Source organism: Nyctereutes procyonoides, unplaced genomic scaffold, assembly GCF_905146905.1.
Source record: "Nyctereutes procyonoides isolate TBG_1078 unplaced genomic scaffold, NYPRO_anot_genome, whole genome shotgun sequence".
In the NCBI taxonomy this organism is placed as follows: domain Eukaryota; kingdom Metazoa; phylum Chordata; class Mammalia; order Carnivora; family Canidae; genus Nyctereutes; species Nyctereutes procyonoides.
In genome coordinates this window covers 18,585,504-18,604,689 of record NW_026575139.1, presented here as the reverse complement: position 1 = coordinate 18,604,689, position 19,186 = coordinate 18,585,504, and positions in this window count along the sequence as shown.

The following is a 19,186-nucleotide window of genomic DNA, read 5'->3' as shown; positions in this document are numbered from 1 at the left end:
CCTTTAGGGACTAGTGCTCTTATAAGAAGAGGCACTAGAGATGTCTCTTCTCATGCATGCATACAGAAGAAAGGCCACGTTAGGAAATAGAAAGTGGTCATCTACAACCCAAGATGAGAGGCATCACCAGAAACCAGCTCTGATGGCAGCTGGATCTTAGACTTCTGCTTTTCAGTACTGTGTGAAAATAAATTTATGTTGTTTAAGGCACTCCCTCTGTGGTATTTTTTTTTATGGCAACCCTAGCTGATTAATAAATAAAATTAGCTCAAATAAGCTTCTTAATCAGGCATGTGGTATTATTTTGGGAATTCAGTATAGTGATGAATGGTATAGGTTTTAGAGCTCAACCATGTGACTTCAAATCCTGGATCTATCACTCATCACTTAAGTGATCCTGGGCAAGTTCTCAACTTTTCTGTGCTTTATGCTTTTCCGTCCACAAGGTGGTAATAATAATAGTGTCTTCCCTACAGACTGTTAAGAGGGTTAAATGACTTAGTGTTTAAAAGTCCTATAGTGCCAGGCAGAGAGAATTCTCAGATAAAGACACTGAGGCTTAGGGAGATGAATTTGGTCAAGATCACCCTACTATTAAACAGGGATATATCATTATTGAAGCCAGATTATTTATAGAAACCATGTCCTTAACCTTTACACTGCATTGGTGCTGGCAAAGGATAATCAAGCAAGAAATGCAGTAAAATCTTTTTCTAATAATTTTGAAATGTGCTTGCTTACACAGGGCCAGGGCTTTGGTGGGACCTACTCTATACCCCTTTATTTTGCTAAAACTGCCAGGGTTTGAATGTCTGGCAGAGAAGGGGTCTTTTATTATTTCTCTTCCTTTTTCAACATGGTCCTGACTTGCTTCCGCTTATCTCAGCAGTCTTAGGAAATGTCCAACATTCATGGTGAGGACACCCTTGCCATAAAGTACATGGAGACATTTGGCTAATAGAAAATTCTACATAAGAAACAGCAAGTGGGCACACAGGCTCTGAGAATTCCAAGGTCATGTCAGTGCACCAAATTCCTTCCATTTCTTCTATTGAGCAGAGTGATTTTTTTTTTTTTTTTGAGCAGAGTGATTTAGATGGGTTTGTGACATTTTGAGGGCTTCTAGTTTCCGTGTAGCTTCTTGGTCTCTGTGGCAAAACTGAATATTGGGAACAAGCAGGAAATCCCTGTCTGCTTTGTCTCCAGTGAACCATTACTCTGCCCTCCACGGTTGCACTTCCGCTGGCTCTGGCCTTGCTTCTCTGGTTGCTGAACTGTGACTGCAGCATGCCCCACCTTGGGGGAAGTTGCAGTCCATGGAGCTGTTGACAATTCAGTACACTCCTGACCTGAGACCCTCATGCTAAATCCTCTGTAGTGTGGCCAGAGGGAGGAAATTTAATTGCTTTGGCTGCTGATGGACCATCTTCTCACCTTTGCTTCTGAAGCCTTGCCAGAGACATTTTCTAACTCATTTGACCTCCCAAGATCCTTTCTCTGTACCTACTTGGTTCTTTAATTCCTGCTTCTCTTATTATACCCTGTGTTCCTGTCTCTTAACGCTTAAAAATAATTCACCATATATTTCAAGGTCATTGAGGATAAGAACTGTGCAAGTGTGTAACCTCACACATATATAGATTTCTACCAGACACGATCTCTCTCTATATATATACTGAATGAATGAACCAGTGAATATATTAATGGATTACACTTGGTTGCTCTTGAGAGGACCTAGCAATGTATACTTCCATGTTACAGACTATTGGAAGATAAAGGATGGAAAAGATATTTACTTGGATACATGTGCTACCTTGAAACATGGCCAGAAGTCAGCATCTTCTCCCACAGGCTGGCAATACTTGGGAACCTGAAGGTGCTGGAAGGTGCTAAGACTATGGCTTAATTGAAATTCTCTAGCTTCTTCAATTGTCAGAACTAAATGCTATTCTGAGAGGGAGCTCTGTTATTCCCATGGTAACAGGACTCCATTAAAGGTGTGACATCACAAAGCTGTCCTTGTTTGAGGACACCTGGGAATTTCTGGTATAGACAGAAATACCCTTAAAGGCAAATTATACATACATATTCTGTGTAATTATGTGTGCAGGCATAGATATGCCTAATTTAGCCACACCTTTCATTTGGGCCCCTTTATCATTAGACTTTTAACGACTCAAATCTCAAGTGTGGATGTAGTTTGAAGTGCTTTATCTTCTTAAAGAAGAGCTCATCGAAATTTTGTAGTATCTACCATTAATGTGGTGCTGCTCTTGGTCAGGAAAGAAAAAAAATCTAATCCTCTCCTTATCTACTTACTATTACTTATAACACAACTAAGGGAATAAATGTAAAATGTATAAATATATTGTCTTTATGCAAAATTATCCAGCACCACGTGCCTGGCTGGCCATTTGTGTTCCAGTTCCAGTAGTGTGCCTGGAGGGAATATTTTAGAATTATGAGAAAGGATTGTACAGACAACCTGGGCAAGATCAGTTAAAGTGTGTTTTACATCCTTTTTTTTTTAACCTGGTAAAAAAAATAGTCCAAATATTCAAACCATTTGCTATTTTGTAGATGCCTCTAAATACTTGACACGTCTGAAAAAGGAAAAGATTTTTTTAAAAAAAAGAAGAAAAGGGAAGGGTCAGTGGATTTGAAAATAGTCTTGATTCCCTCATCATTGATATAATCCCTTTGCCTAGTTATGGATTCTCTTCTTATCAGAGACAATGCTTTTCATATGTCCATTTTCATATTATACAATGCAACGAGGAAAGGTACGAGGCAGGCTGGCTTAGCTCCGAGAATGTAGGAAAATATGACAAGGTGAAAGGTTAGCTATGAAGTTGGTTAGCTCATAAATAATACAAACTTGACAGGGTTTGTAAGAAGAAAATGAGAACAATTTGCATAGCTTGTGTTGTAGGAACAAGTGTGTCTGAGTGTTTATGCTGGCTAAAGAGGTGCTTCCAGCTGGAGTATTTGCCAAGGTGACTTTTCTCTAGGGGTGCTTTTAAAGGTTCTTTCTGAACTTCCCTCCACCCAACAGCCCCCTCCTATATTCCTTGAAATTGTTAGAGATGTGAGGCTGAATGCTCGATTTTGTTTATGACAGTGAGTCAAACTGAGTTCTTTTATGTGAAAATCTAATGCTGCTTTTCTAAATAATATCTATCTAGGGTCCCTTCATTGACATTCATATTTTGGTTATGTGAAATTTGCTACATTTTCTCCATTTCAAATGAGTCCGAAGCAGTGGTCTCTGTGAGGATTTTCCTGAAGGCTGGGTGAAAAAAAAGTTATCTGAGTATCAAAAGTTACTTTCTCTGTGTCTGTTAAATCCCATACAATCGTAAGTAAATTTCTTTTTTTTCCTCCAGTGGAAAAAATGTTCATCTAGAAAATTAAGCTGGAAGGAAACTTTAAAAACATATTTCAGTCCCTTCATTTTCAAACATGAAATGAAACCAGGAGAAGAAACTAAGCCATGCCACTGATTTGTGGCAGACCTGGAGCAAGAAGTTAGGATTTTCAGCTACTAGTTTGTTGCTAACACAATGCACATACAGTATATGTATATTATGCCTGTAATATATGTGTATATATATATATATTTCTGCATCTTAGCAATAAACTACCCACATTTGTGTGTGCGTGTGTGTGTGTGTGTGTGTATAATGTAGCTTGAATCCTAATTTTATCTACCCCCTTAGACTGAAAATGTGGTCTGTGGACCTGAAGAATTGCCATCACCAGGAGCTTGTTAGAGATGAAGAATCTCAGGCTCTACCTGAAACCTACTGAATCACAACCTACAGTCTAATAGGATCCCCAGGTGATTCATATGCATTAAACTTGAGAAGCACTGTTCTAACAATTCCTGGTTTTCTGCAATAATGAAGTATAGTTATTCTGAGTCCAGAGATAATCCAAAACATTCATTATATATGTTGATTTCTCATCTCTCTTTTCTCTCTTGCACTAAACTGTACAGTCACTTCCAGCTGCTATAAAATAAAATGATATTGAAACTTAACACTTCCATTCCACACTTGGCTTTTGGTGGAAAGGTGGCCTTCGGCTCAGATTTTGCTTTCCTCTATTTAAATGGTACTCGCTAATATGTATTGCATGTTTGTTTTCTGCCCCAAAGTGTACCTTGCATCCCTTACCTCTTTTAATCCATGCAAGAATGGTGTGAGGATATAATGATCATAATCTCCATTTTTTTGGAACAGGACACTAAGGCTGAAAGAGATTGAATAATAGGTTGTATCAGAGCTTGGGCTCAAACTGAGATTTAGCTCGTTTCATTGTGTGCACATTAACCACAGCATACCCGGCTTCTTCAATTCAAAGTTCTCATTTGCTCTTTCTCCCAAGCATTTATGCCTCTAGAAAATTAAATTATCTTACCAAGTAAAAGCCAGAAGTCAAATGTAGTGCGTGTCTGGTACATGGTGGGCACTTGAGAAATCCCTGGTGGATATATGTACGAACAAAAGGAAAGGTCCATGTCTACCTGATAAGAAAGCACATGGTCTCTCTGCAACACCAAGAGAAGGGGGTGGAGGACATCCAGCAGAAGCCATATTTCCCATTTTAAGGCAGCTGATGTTTCCTTGGGGTTCCTAACCCTCTTACCCTCTTTCTGTTTTCCTTTACTTTTCTTTGCCCTTTGTGTTACTGCAAATGCCCATGGTTTTTCTACATTTTCAGTTTTTATTCCTGTCCTCTTGCCTTAACAGTAGTCTGCCCTGGAGGACTGAGGCAGAATCTAGTGACATCCTTTGAGGCCCTAAGTACTATTTCAGAGATTCCAAGAAAGTCCCATTAACCCTGAATCCTCTTCCATTTCCAGGGAATTGTAGAGCTAGAGCATCAAAGTTTAGGTCAAAATTCTGTTTTTAGGCTTTTGTACATTGTATCAGTGAAAGATTAAGGACCAGTCCCTGAGGAGTAAAGAAAAAAATATAGGGATGATGAATGCCTGGGACTAAGAGGGATGAGGGTGAGGAAAAATGGAGGCTGAGCCATCTGAGAGGTCACTCTGGGAGAACTGAAGATAAGTGGCTTGTTACTCCCTTGAAAGCAGTGCTGGCTCTGAAGAGGTAAAGGGCGGTGGGGCCAGTTCAGGGATGGGACACCCCCGCCCCCCGAACACTGGTTTTAACTGTTGCTACACCTTTGTTTTGATTTGATCCAAGGAGACAAGGGTCGCTCCACTCAGGTTCTCATGTCCTAAGTTATAAAGCAATGCAGTCAGGGTGTTTAGGTACTTATTTCCTTTTGTTTGGGAAGTTTGAAAAAAAGGGGTTCTGAATTGGGAAAGTGGAGAGCTGGGCTCTGTGCAGACAGGTTCAAAGGTGCCAAGTGAGGAGAGTACAGATGACATCTACGGGGATGGCTTGGCCCATGGTCTCCTCCTTGGCCTGGGCCCTTTACTCTGGTCAGTGATGCTCTTGAATTTGGGGAATAGCTCCCCCACCACATGCTGCTCCCCTGCATCAGCTGATCCTCAGACCTTCAAAGGCTCTGCACTACGAAAGTTCCCAATATAGATGACCCCCTTGCAGAACGGGAAGGCGACAGGCACACCTAGCCGAAAGCGTATCTTGGGATTTTCCAAAGAACACTTTTCAAACCTCTAAGCTGCCAGTAGTGATCTGAATGTCATCCACTATTTTACTATTTTTTATTTGGTAAATGATTACTATATTAAAAAGAGTTGCCCCATATTCATTCATTGATTATACATGTGCGTGCGTGCGTGTGTGTGTGTGTGTGTGTGTGTGTGTGTTTGATTTAGTTTCTAGGGTGGAAAAACATCTTTGTGAACAAATTATGGTCCTTTGGCTAGAAACACATGAGAAATTAAGTTTCCTCATTCTTTCAACCTGGATGTGAGGAGCATCAGCCATGCGCTAACTTTAAGCAGGAATTGGAGATTAAGATAAACAAAATACACCCTTTGCTTTTAAGGAATTTCTAGTGCCAGGAAGAGGAGGTAGGTATGCAAACAAGTAATTGTAATACAATGTCACAAATGACATAGTGGAGGTGGCAACAGAGTATTATGGGAACACAGAGGAGGGAGGGGCAGGCTCTGTTTGGGAAATTAGCTGGTTTCATGGAAAACGTACTACCTGCAGGTGGTGAAGTTGCAATACTTAATTCCCACATTATATCTCCAACCTTGAGATGACATTTGATTGTTTAAGGGCTCAGCAACCAATCTTGCCCCTTATCTGCGGTTGCTCTATAACAGAGCGAACAATTACAATCAGCTCAAATGCATCAGGCAACTAGCGAAGGGTTCTAAGTAAAAGTTCCTCTTTGCTGAGGTGGATCGGCTCCTGGCCATTGCAGAGAGCACTTAATTTTTTAGTGTTTCTGATTAAGGCTCTCTGCAGCAGCCCCTTCAGTAGAATAGGTGAGCAAAGCAAACAAGCTGGCAAGCGACGTCACAGGTCTTGTATTTCAGTCTTCCCTGCTTCTGGCATACTTAGCGGGATGTCATCTGCCCGGTGTACAAGGAAAATAAAATTGCTTGCATGAGGCCCTGGTTACAGCGAAGAAGGGGGGAAAGCAGGAAGGAATTCAATCTTTGGCTTCGAGAAATCTAATTCTCTCAAGGTATATTGAAGTCCGCAAAGCAGTTATCTTTCTGAGCAGCGAGATGCAACCTGGAAATGTAGCTCCTAATAGCCTTGGTGAGATTAAGTGAAGTTCCTGTGATTGTGGTCCTTATACACAGGTCATGTAGGGTTTGATGCCCTCCCCACCCCAGTCAGCCTGTACCAGATGTCCCTTTCACACTCCCCCTCTACCCCCATGCTTTCCACCTCTCCCCCGCTGCTCCCAACCCACTGGCATCTCTATAGGAGGAAGGAGGAATGAGTGGTTTGACAGCTTGGAAGGATAGGTTTAATAGTAATTGATGGAAGCAGCCCAAGAAGGCCACCATTCTATTATTCTTGCAGCAAGAAAGGTTATCAGGGCTTGACGGAGCCACACTCTCTTGCTGAAGTATTTTGTAACTGAAGAGACTTGGTGTTTACTGGACTTGCAAGGGAATTGGGAGAGAGACTGGAAGGGAAATGAATTTGAACTGTAATTGATACAAGGTCAGTCACAGGATGGTGGGAGGGAGCAGAGTTGTGGGGTGGGTTTTGGATGGGGTAGGCCATACTATTCCCAAGTTGGTGCCACGACCCTTTGTTGTAAGAAGTGTAATTTGTGAACAAGGGGTCAATTTGTGGGCCCGGGGGTCTGGTTTGATTACAATGGATGTATCAGACTTTCAAATGAAAATGCTGGTTGGTAAACATGCAAACAGATTGGGTGTCACCTAATCTAATATTCTTTGCATGTAACAGTTAATCTCTGAAGAAATTCAGTCTCCTTAAACAAAAGCTGTTTCTGCCAAGGCTGCCTGAAATTATCCTTTGGATTTTCATTTCAGTTCAGTGTTTCTTCTTTCTTTTTTTCCCCTCCTTCTTTCCCTTTCGCCCTCCTTCCTTCTTCTCTTTTATTCTTATTCTCTTATGACTTCAGTAGGGTCTTCCTACAAAAATAGAGGGAATAATGCCTTCTAAGGATAACTTAAAAGCCCTTCCCACAACTGAGGCTGAGAAGTGACTTTTCTGAAACACAAGACTCCCAAAGATTCATAAGAAATATAGGTTTTTTTCTTTTCTGGCCATTTGCAAAACCGACGTACGTTTATTATTGCCTAATGATTCCTGTAACTGTCAATAACATAAGCCAACTCAAACAGATTTAAGGAAGACAAAGGAGAAAATTTTGTCGTGTAGAAACAGGAAGTTCAAGTGTAGTTTTGGGGTTACCTCTGTTGGATCCAGGATCTCAAAGATGTCAGCTTCCTACCTCTGCCCCCATCTCTAGACTCTACTTCTCATGTGTCCTTCATAGTGATGGGCTGATGATGGCCCTAAGCTGATTTGTCTACAGCATAAGAGTGAAAAGGAAGTTTTTAATTCCCAAATTTTATATAACATTTTCTTGAAAGGAAAATTGATAGTCTCTGTTTTGGTAAAGTGCCTGCTGTGGCTTAAGGAATGGGAGACAGTCATAGGTCCATTTGTACAGCTTCCATGGGTAGGTGAGGCATTGTGGCTGACAATTTTGCTGGATGACATGGAGAAGGAAAGGGACAGTTTCCAAAAAGAAAGAGAGGTGCTGAGTAGACAAGTGTATCAGATATCTACTGTGGTGTTGTCCTGGTTGTTTCTCTTTCAGGTGGCTACAGTTCTGGGAGAAGATAATTTTCTCTTGGTAGTAATATAGTTTGAGTCTTCTCTTTAGGCATCTTAAATCCTGTGAATAATCCGACCTCAACTTACATTTTCAGCTTTATCTTCTATTGTTCCCAGAGTCATATCTAGGCTCCAGAGAGATATGGCCACTCACTGTTCCCCAAATATTTTCTCCTCCATTATTTTGTATTGAGGGCCCTTTATAGTCAGAATCGGGTTAAACTATGCTTTTACAAATTAGAAAGTAGAATATTTAAAAATTTATTTTTGCGCTTTTTTTCCAAAATTGATCTAAGGGCCAGGTTTGTTTTTTCTTCAGGATATAATGCCCTGAATGGCATTTGAGTAATATTTTTTTTTTCTGGTTCTTTCATTGCTATTTCAGCAATTGACTTAAGAACCACTTTATATTCCTCATTGTCCTTGTCGACATTGTTTTATAGCCCTCTAATTAAATGTTTTCATACTTCATTTAAAAAGTATTTTTTTCTCTCTTTTTATTCTTAAATGTAAGTATCCTGGACAATAGCAAAAAAGTGACAAAGGCTTCAATTAATTTGTAGTTGGAGGACAATTGCAATAGAATTAGTGACTATGGATGTCTAAGAAGAAAATCAGGCCCTGGACAAAAAAGCTCCCAAAGCTGCTCTAGTATTTTGGTTAATGCCTTTGTTCATTTCTGCATGTAGATTGTCATTGTGATGAAGCAGCAAAAGAAATATTAGAGAAGATATTGCAAAATTAGGATCCAGAGGAACTCCTTTGAAACTGTTTTGAATTTTTTAAGCATTATGAAAATGGAAGTATCTTCGTTATATGTCTTTTATTCCTAGATCTTCCAAGGAAGATCCAAGGACCATAAAAGTGTAGGGGTGGAGAAATGTCCTTGTAGTTTTACCTTATTAATTAGTGCATTACTTTGGTTTCTAATACCCTCTTTCCCTCATTTCCCATGCTGCAGACCCAACTCATGGTTAACTTGTCTCAAGGAAGCTATCTCTGAGAGCCTCAGCTGAAAATACTATCTGCCATCCTCTACAATAGTGGTTCTCAAAGTGTAGTCACCAGAGCAACAGCAGGGACAATACCATGACTCTGATTGGAAATGCAAATCTTCCACACAACCGACTGACTCATGAACTCTGGAGGTGAGGCTCAACAGGCTGTGGGTTCACAAGCACTCTGGGTCATTAAATGATACAGTTTGAATCCCACAGCTCCAAAACTGAACATTCTGTCTCATATTTACATGGAGAATGTGTAACAGCTGCTCTACTAGATAACGTGCTCCTGGGAAGATGTCTATGTCAGTTTTTATTTTTAGGCCCCAGTAAAAGGTAAAAGACATTGAAATGTTTGTAGATGACTAGGCATAATATGACATAGAGCTTACATAAGAAAGAGAGAAGGAAACAGAGCCTAATCCCATTTCTCAATTTTCCAATTTGCCTCCTGCTTTGACTGAGTGGACCGGATAATTACTAAATCCCCTATTTCACTTTATGTCCAAATCCCTATTTTGCTTTATGCGGTGTCTGTCTGAACACAGAACAGACGTACTCTCCTGCCATAGTCACTAGATATGTGTTCATTGATGGTGATCTGCTACCCTTTTTGCAACCCAGCAATTGCATTACTTTTGCTTAGGGCTTTTGTGGAGATTGCTGGTCAAGTTTAAGTAAAGGGCAAATCCACTTTAAATATATAGAACAGTCTATTAAACATTTTTTTTTCTTTTTGTTCTTCAGAAGACACTGTTCCATCCCATCAAAACAGATTCTTCCTCACTTTAGGTGTTGCCCGTGAGGCTGCTGAGCTCTCTGGGTGTCTAACCTTGCCCTCTTGTCATCAGCTATTAAAATTGCTAAAACAGAAGAATGCTTAACCACTCCAGCTGTTAAAACATTAGTACATGCTTTGGTGAGCTCAAATTTAAATGCTTTGAATGGCCCTTTAGGGGATCTTCTTCTTTTTTAACTTAGAGTTCAGTCAAAATTCAGCAGTAGTTTTAACTTCTTCAGTCCCTGGATGTGCTCATATTTCTCCATTTCCCCCAAATGGTCCAGTTAGCCACTAGTTTGAGGATTAATTTTTAAGCTGTTTTGTATCTAGAATTCACCAAACTCTAATGACTTTTTGGCTTTGCCTTCTGTTTTTCACCCCAAGCCTTCCCAGATTTTTTTTAAATCTAAAATTCCAAATGATTCTTCCAGGATGAATCAGGACAGGATTAGTGGAAAGGGAATCTGAGGGAACCTTTTTCATCTTACCTGCCTACTAGATCTAGGGTGCAATAAACCAGCCCACATCCTGTCTCTGTTTCCTGAGCCCTACAACAATCCCTTCTTTTTTAAACTTCTTTTGCATTCATATTCTGTGTTGGGCACATGCCAGCTTCTCATATACTAGATTTGATAGGATTTTCCTTTAAACTCTCTGGTTTGCTCATTCTTTCATATATTTCAATCAATTTTGACTTTGTTTAAGTAATGTAGCCAATGTTCCCAAGTTTTATAGTCTTTCTTCAGAACTCCAGATTTCTATTGTACTTGTATTCAACTTGGTTGTCTAAGGTCCTGCTCCTCAAAGCATGATCTGTGTATCAACATCATTGACATTATCTGGGAAATGTTGGAAATGTTGGATCTAGGGCCCACTCCAAACTTACTGAATCAGAATCTGCATTTTAACAAGATCCCCAGGTGATTTCTGTGCATGTTAAAGTTTGAGAAGAACTATTCTAAAAGGCACCTCACACTGAATTAGGCCAGAACAGAATTTTTGACTCTTTTTCCTATCCAATTCCTTCCCAGGTGCTCTTCTCCGTAACTACTACCACCCTCATCTCATTTCTTTCTTTCTCTCACTTCTCTCAGACATTCCATTAAAAAATCCAATGAGTCCTACCTCCAATTATGTTATGAATTCATTCATTTGTACCATTCTTTGTGTGACAACTGCCTTTCATCATTGTATTCACTATGTCACTCACCATGGTTTCAGGTTAACTTATATTTCTGTATTTGTGTTTTGTCTGCATTCTGTATTTTCCCCTGCAACTAAAAGGCAAAATCCTGAAGGGTAAGATCTTGTCTGTCTTATTCTTCCCCGTATCCCTAGCACCTAAAAGGATGAATGGCATGGGGAAGATGCTAAAAAAAAAAACAAAACACCCCACACTAGTTAATTAATGAAGTTTTTATTTATATTACCCAAACAACATCTATCATGGATGAGATGACTCATGAAGATGTGAATAATTGATGAGTTGAGACTCAACATGGGTTTCTCCCTAGATCCCAAAGTCTTATATGGATAAATGTGCTATACTAAAGAAACAATTTTCATTTTGAGCAAACTGGCAGGTAAATTAATTATCGATACTGAGGGTCAAATGATTCGAGTTCATTTCCATATTTAGTCACATACCTAGGATGTAACTTTGGATGTTAAACTTGAGTTTCAGTTTTCTCATCTGTAAAAGGCGGATGTAATGCATTGCATTATATTCAGGTTCTCTATCATGTCTTCCTGACTGAATGTATTCTATGAAAAAAATATTTTACCCACCCATTTCCCTTCCCCTATTTTTCAGTAATCATCTGATATACATCAACTAATAGACTCTTGGTGCTTCTGTGTTATTGCTACCAGGTATTATGATAACAACTTTGAATCCATGATCATTTTTAATTGAAGCTGAATATATTTAATTATATAATTGTAAGCTGTTCAAGTTTAATTGAACCAAAATTACATCCAGAAGTTGGGACACTATGAAAAACAGCTGACTAAAAGGTAGCATACTGTGAGTAAAGCTTGATATACACTGACTCACCTATTATGTCCTATTCTTATATGCTAGTTATGAATTTTCTCTACTTATTGTTCTTATCAACAAAGTAGACATTATGTAGTCCACATTTACATGGACTTCTCATCATGTGGCCTACAATTAAAAATAAAAACAAATCTAACAAATTTGAAGCTTGGACTAGAAGTTCTCTATGATCTCTTTCTGTTTTAAAAACCTATAAACATATACACATAGGTTGCTTTTAATGGTTCATTAAATACCTTATAGTAAATTGCAGACAGATCTATTTAAATAACTCAGGAATGAAAAATGTTGACATGAAAAAGTACATAGTATTGCCAGTCAAGATGAAGAAACAAACCAAATTTACTCTCTCAACCTGAAACTATTAAAATTCAGACAAAGTTTATGAAGTAACTATTTTTGAGATATTGATCAACAAAAAACAGATAAGAAAAGTCCTAAAATATCCTGATTGCTATCTAGGCTGCAGCTGATGGAAGAGGAATACAACTGACCTCTTCCTAAGTCAAAGAGATGGAGCTGGGAGTCTGGGAAGGTCAAGGGAGCTGGAGCCACAGAAAGGAAAGAGCCATAGAGATCTGAGGACTTCCATCAAACCTTTCCTTGAATGTCAATCAGTGCATGTTTGAGGAACTATTGAGACTGGAGAAATAACCACGCAAAATGATTAGAGAAAGTGCTTGGAACTGACACAGGGTCTTGGAGGAAATGGAGAGATATTGGTCAAAGGGTACAAACTTCCAGTTCTAAGATCTACAAGTTCTGGGCGTGTAATGTATAGGATGACGATTATAGCTAACAGTACTGTGTTGTATACGTGAAAGTTTCTAAGAGAGTAGATCTTAAATATTCTCACCATAAAGAACAAATAGTAATTAGAAATTAACATGATGCTTACAGAAAAAAATGGAGAAGTTGGTTGTTTTCAAAATTAAGACAATCTGCAAAATTAAGAAAAGCCATTGACTGGGAGAAAATATCAGCAAGTCACAGGATGAAGGACTTTTATCCATAATGTATAAAAATTCTGAAAATTCAATAGTAAGAAAATAAACAACTTTTTAAAAAATGTGCAAGATGTTTGCATAGACACTTTACAAAAAAATATGGATAGCAAATAAGCATGTAAGAAATGGTCAACACTATGAGCTATTTGGGAAATGCCAATTACACCACAGTGATGTGCACCTGGGTGGCTCAAGTGATTAAGCATCCAACTCTTGGTTTTGGCTCAGGTAATGATCTCTTGAATTGTGAGATTGAACCCCACTTCAGGCTCTGTGCTCAGCAGGGAGTCTGCTTGAGACTCTCCCTCTCTCCCCCCACTCAAGTGTGCACCTGCTCTCTCTCCCTCTCTCTCTCTCAAAAAAAAATAAATAAATCTTAAGAAACAAACCCACAATGAGATACCACTACAAACCTCTTAGAATGTCCAAAATGAAGAAGAATGAAGATTTTCAAGTTTCAGTAAGATGTGAATCAAATGGAACTTTTATACACAGCTGGTAAGAATGTAAAGTGGTATAACCAGTTTGAAAAACAGTTTGACAGTTCTGTACAAAGTTCAGTATACACCTACCAAATGACCTTGCCATTCCACTCCCAGGTACTTATCCAAGGGCAGTAAAAACATATGTTCATACGAAGTCTATGTTATGAATGTTCATAGCAGCTTTATTTATAAGAGCCCCAAACCTGAAACAACCTATCTGCTTTTCAAGAGGGGAATGGATAAACAAAATGTTGTATAGACATTCAATAGCCTCCTCCCTTATCCAAGACTTTACTTTCTGTGATTTCAGTTACCTGTGGTCAACTCTGATTGAGAAGTCCATCTGACATACCATCAGAGGATCAGTAGCTAGCCTAACACTATCCTGATGCCTACCTTACTCACCTCACTTCAGCTCATCATGCAAGCATTTTATTATCTCACATCATCACAAGAAGGGTGAGAACAGTGCAAAGATATATTTTGAGAGAGAAACATGACATTCACATAACTTTTATTACAATATATTATTATTGTTCCATTTGATTATTAGTTATTCTTATTAATCTCTTATGGTGTTTAATTTATAAATTAAACTTTATTATTAGTACATTTATATAGGAAAAACATAGTGTGAGCGTGTGTATATATATATACACATATACATACATACATATATACATATACATATATATATATGTATATATGGGAGAAGATATTTGCAAATGACGTATCAGATAAAGAGCTAGTTTTCAAGATCTATAAAGAACTTATTAAACTGAATAGCAAAGAAACAAACAATCCAATCATGAAATGGGCAAAAGACATGAAGAGAAATCTCACAGAGGAAGACATAGACAAGGCCAACAAGCACATGAGAAAATGCTCTGCATCACTTGCCATCAGGGAAATACAAATCAAAACCACAATGAGATACCACCTCACACCAGTGAGAATGGGGAAAATTAACAAGGCAGGAAACCACAAATGTTGGAGAAGATGTGGAGAAAAGGGAACCCTCTTACACTGTTGGTGGGAATGTGAACTGGTGCAGCCACTCTGGAAAACTGTGTGGAGGTTCCTCAAAGAGTTAAAAATAGACCTGCCCTATGACCCAGCAATTGCGCTGCTGGGGATTTACCCCAAAGATACATATGCAATGAAATGCTGGGACACCTGCACCCCAATGTTTATAGCAACAATGTCCACAATAGCCAAACTGTGGAAGGAGCCTCAGTGTCCATCGAAAGATGAATGAATAAAGAAGATGTGGTTTATGTATACAATGGAATATTACTCAGCCATTAGAAACGACAAATCACCACCATTTGCTTTGATGTGGATGGAACTGGAGGGTATTATGCTGAGTGAAATAAGTCAATTGGAGAAGGACAAACATTATATGGTCTCATTCATTTGGGGAATATAAAAAATAGTGACAGGGAATAAAGGGGAAAGAAGAAAAAATGAGTGGGAAATATCAGAAAGGGAGACAGAATATGAAAGACTCCTAACTCTGGGAAACGAACTAGGGGTGGTGGAAAGGGAGGTGGGTGGGGGTGGGGGTGACTGGGTGATGGGCACTGAGGTGGGCACTTGATGTGATGAGCACTGGGGGTTATTTTATATGTTGGCAAATTGAACTCCAATAAAAAATAAATTTATGAATAAAAAAGTAAATTGAAAAAAATTAAAAAATACATATATGTATATGTGTGTGTGTGTGTGTGTGTGTGTGTCTGTGTATATATATATTTCAGTATTATCACTGTTTCAGGCATCCACTGGAGTTCTTGGAACATGCACCTCATGGATAAGGGAATATAATATATAATGGAATCGTATTCAATATTGATAATAAATGGACTATTTATATATGCACCACACAAGTAGATGTTCAGAAAAGGGCTAACACTGGCAGGCCTGAGACTGTTTTCCTTAAAAAAGTCTGCTGAAATGGTTGGCCCTTGGCTGGTGTCTGGGAACTTGGATTTCTTTTTTTTTTAAAGATTTTATTTATTTATTCATGAGATACAGAGAGAGAGAGAGAGGGAGAAGCAGGCTCCATGCAGGGAACCTGATGTGGGACTCGATCCTGGGTCTCCATGATCATGCTCTGGGCTGAAGGCAGCGCTAAACTGCTGAGCCACCCAGGCTGCCTGGGAATTTGGATTTCAAGAGGGTTCCCACCATTCCCAGAACTGTTAAGAATGACTCAGTATTAAAAAAAAAAAAATGACTCAGTATATGTGCCCCTTCGAAGGGGCACATGCACCCCAATGTTTATAGCAGCAATGTCCACAATAGCCAAAATACAGAAAGAACCCAGATGTCCATCGCCAGATGAATGGATAAAGAAGATGTGGTGTATATATGTATAATGGAATATTACTTAGCCATCAAAAAGAATGAAATCTTGCCATTTGCAACAATGCAGATAGAACTAAAGGGTATTATGCTAAGTGAAATAAGTCAGTCAGAGAAGGACAAATATCATATGATTTCACTTATATGTGGAATTTAAGAAACAAAGCAGATGAACATTGGAGAAGGAAAAGAAAAATAAAATAAGATGAAATCAGAGGGCAGCCCAGGTGGCTCAGCGGTTTAGCGCCTGCCTTCAGCCCAAGGTGTGATCCTGGAGACCTGGGATGGAGTCCCATGTCCATCAGGCTCCCTGCATGGAGCCTGCTTCTCCCTCTGCCTGTGTCTCTGCCTCTCTCTCTCTGTGTCTCTCATGGATAAATAAATAAAATATTTTTTGAAAAAAGATGAAATCAGAGAGAGAGTCAAACTATAAGAGATTCTGAACTCTAGGAAACAAACAGGGTTTCTGGAGGGGAGGTGGGTGGGGGGATGGGGTAACTGGGTGATGGGCATTAAGGAGGGCACTTGATGCAATGAGCAGTGGGTGTTAAATGCAACTGATGAGTCACTAAATTCTACCCCTGAAACTAGAAATGCAGTGTATGTTAATTAAAAAAAAAACTGAGTGTACCTGTTTTCACAAACAGTAGCTTATGCTGAACATTTGCTTTTCTTGGGGATCCCTGGGTGGCGCAGCGGTTTAGCGCCTGCCTTTGGCCCAGGGCGTGATCCTGGAGACCTGGGATCGAGTCCCACATCGGGCTCCCGGTGCATGGAGCTTGCTTCTCCCTCTGCCTGTGTCTCTGCCTCTCTCTCTCTCTGACTATCATAAATAAATAAAAATTAAAAAAATTTAAAATTTGGTTATTAAAAAAAAAACAAACATTTGCTTTTCTTTTGAGAGTCTGGTAATTTGTAACACGCCAAGCAGAGGCTGCCTACATGACCAATCCAAAATAAAAACCTTGGGCACTGAGTGTCTAATAAGCTTCCCTGATAAATAACATTATATATGTGTTGTCATAACTTGGTGCTGGGGAGAACTAAGTGTGTCCTGTGTGACTTCATTGGGAGAGGACTCTTATTCCTGCCAGACTTCACTTCATGCTTCTTTTCCTTCTCTGATTATACTTTGTATCCCTTTTCCTGCAGTAAATCACAGCCATGGGCAGTTGAGTCCTATGAGTTCTCCCAGCAAATCATGGAAGCCAGGGGTGGTCTTGAACTTGTGAAAGAAGCTAGACTCTGTCCCTCTCATAAAATGAGTACTGACTATATACTATATGATTTTATGTGTGTGTATGTGTGTGTGTGTGTGTGTGTGTATAAATCTATCTACCATACTATGCAATTTTATATGTGTATGCTCATTTTCCTAATTGTGGAGCTGGTTTAATGAATGAATACGTATGTTAAAACTTATCAGGTTGTGTAGCCTAAATATGTGTAGTTTATTGTAGGTCATTTGTACCTGAGTAAAGCTGTTCTTAAAAAAAAAAAAAAAAGTACACAGCACTTTCTATGTAATAGGTAATATTTTCAGCACTTTATGTGAATTACACGGTTTTGTCTTTCTAAAACTTTGTGAGGTAAGCACTATTATTATTCTCAGGAGCCTTGAGTTTTACACGAACAAAATTACTAACCAAAATGTACAATAGTCAGAGAGACAGCTCGTACTTTAACCCAAGTCTGGTGGAATTCCAAAGCATATTCTCCATCTACTCTTTCATATCCCATGTATGAATCACTGAGAAGTTAATCTGGGTAATTATTTTTAGATTTCTCTTCTATGAATGATCTTTCTTTTTTTTTTAGGATTTTATTTATTTATCCATGAGAGACACAGAGAGAGGCAGAGACACAGGCAGAGGGAGAAGCAGGCTCCCTGTGGGGAGCCCGATGTGGGACTTGAGCCTGGGACCCCAGGATCAGACCCTGAGCTGAAGGCAGAGACGCTCAACCACTGAGCCACCCAGGTGCCCCTAGGAATGACCTTCTACTGGCACTTCAGCTTGGGGATTACAGGATATCGTTCGTTCAATTTTGTTTCCTCTGGCTCTTTGGCCTGTTAACCATTATTCCTCTGTTGTGATGGCCTTAGGCCATTGGGACAGCAGAGGCCAATGGCTCCTGTTTCAGATTTCACTGACACTGACTCCTGGTGCCTTTACTCAAGGTTCCTGCTTCACGTCCCTGTCCCTTCTAACCTTGATTGTGTGCTTCAAGTACCAATTTTCTTTGCCATTTCCTAACTGAGTTACTGGCTTATTTGACCTCTTCTTTCCACCTCAGTATCTTTGGCTGTCTCCAACTTCTATTTTGACTATTGAGTCCATGGGATTCTTGGCAATGACAGCACCCACTGCTCTGGGCAAAAGACCCTCTTTCCAGCCCACCATGACTCTCCTAGCTCAAGCTAGACTCCGTCTCCAGAAAAGAAAAACCAGACATTGTAGTCAGTGGGTCAGGTTAACTTTCAAAGATTTAGCTAAAATTAAAAGAGAATAAAAAAGAAGTCTGCTCTTGTGTTTTGATGTATGTAACTTATTGCTGTTTGGGACTGTGCTGTATATCATCTGCTATTGTTACATTTGTCACATCAATCAATCAGAGGCAATTATGAAACCGCCAACTCCATCCTCTTAATTCAGCAAGGCTGTCTAATTCTATAGCTATTAATAACCTTTTTATCTCTCAGTTTATCATCCTCCATTTTCCCTGCTTCTTTTCCAGCATTTTGATCACTGATACTTAAATAGCTTGTGAGACAGTTGCATGTAGAAGATATTAGGAAATTAAGCCATATTGCTTGTACTAGTCTGAAGTAATAGGGAATTATTTTCACGGTGGTGCCTGGTATGTGTATTGTCCCATAAATTATGTAAGCTGTTTGGAAATGGAGGAAAGAGATCCTTTTCTCAGAGTGTAGATCTGAATGTTTTCACTGGATTGTGTAAGAAATAGTTTCACTGGCATAAGAAACACTGTAATTGCCCAAAATTTCATGTCATGTCATAGACTTTCAGCCTGGCTGGGAATCAGAGAGTTCACATGTAATTTTATCATTCTCACATCTAGTAATGCTAAAGAGTAATAGTGAAAATAAATTCTTACTTCAGGAGCATTTGGAATTTTAAATTGGTATCTAAAATTGTACTTCCAAAAGCCTCATTTCTGTGGAACCAGGGAGTCTGTCTA